Below are 1162 nucleotides of genomic sequence, written 5' to 3'. Positions count from 1 at the left end.
CTCATGGACTTGTTTTAATTGTCTTCAACTTCAAGTTGAACTTGCATGTAAGCAGTTGATGGTCTGTTCCACAATCAGCTCCTGGCCTTGTTTTGGCTAAAGATATTGAGCTTTTCCATCACCGTTTACCACAGATGTAGTCAATATGACTCCTGTGTACTCCATCTGGTGAAGTCCCTGTGTATAGCTGCTTTTTGTGTTGTTGAAAAAGGTATTTACAGTGAATAAGTTGTTGGTCTTGCAAAATTCTATCAGGTGCTCCCCAGCATTATTTCTGTCACCAAGGTCAAATTTTCCAACTACCAGTATTCTTCTTTGTTTCTAACTTTTTCATTCCAGTCACCAGTGATAATTAACACATCGATTTCAGACTGCAGAAGTTGATAAAAATCTTCAATTTCTTCATCTTAGGCTTTAGTGGTTGGCATGTAAATTTGAACATCCGTGGTATTAACTGGTCTTCCTTGTAGGTGTATGGATATTATCTTATTACTGACAGCATTGTACTTCAGGACAGATCTTGAAACATCTTTTGTGATGACGAATGCCACACCATTCCTCTTCAAACTGTCATTCCCGGCAAAGTAGATCATATAGTTTTCTGAATTAAAATGACCCAAACTGGTCCATTACAGCTCACTGATTCCTAGGATATCAATTTTTCTCTAATGCACTTCTTTTTTGACAAGTTTCAATTTTCCTAGATTCATACTTCATACATTCCATGTTCCAATTGTTAATGGTTATTTGTAGCATTTTCTCCTTGATTTGAGTCCTGCCATGTCAGCAAATGGACGCCTCAAAAGCTTTACTTTCCATATCATTAAGGTTGGTTCTATTCTGATAAGGTAGCCCTTTCTGGGGAAGTCATATTTTGAGAGCCTTCTGATATAAACGGTGCATTCTCTTGCACTGCATCAGACAATGTTTCTGGGCTATTCATAAAATTGTGCAGTAATGTATGAGACAGCATTCTTCTGGTATTCATAAGGTTTCCCTGGGCCAATTCTTTGAGAAGTGGATGGCCTCTTTCTTCTTCCTAGTCTGTTTCAGTCTGTAAGCTATGTGAAAACTCTGCTAGCATTTGAAATACTAGTGACACAGCCTCAAGATTCACAGCAACATGGAAGTCACCACAGTACAACAAACTGAAAGAGTAATT

The sequence above is a fragment of the Orycteropus afer genome, unplaced genomic scaffold, assembly GCF_000298275.1.
Source record: "Orycteropus afer afer isolate SDZICR_OR568_19922 unplaced genomic scaffold, OryAfe1.0 scaffold00411, whole genome shotgun sequence".
NCBI lineage: Eukaryota > Metazoa > Chordata > Mammalia > Tubulidentata > Orycteropodidae > Orycteropus > Orycteropus afer.
The sequence above is the reverse complement of the archived record's forward strand: the minus strand, read 5'-3'. Positions refer to the sequence as shown.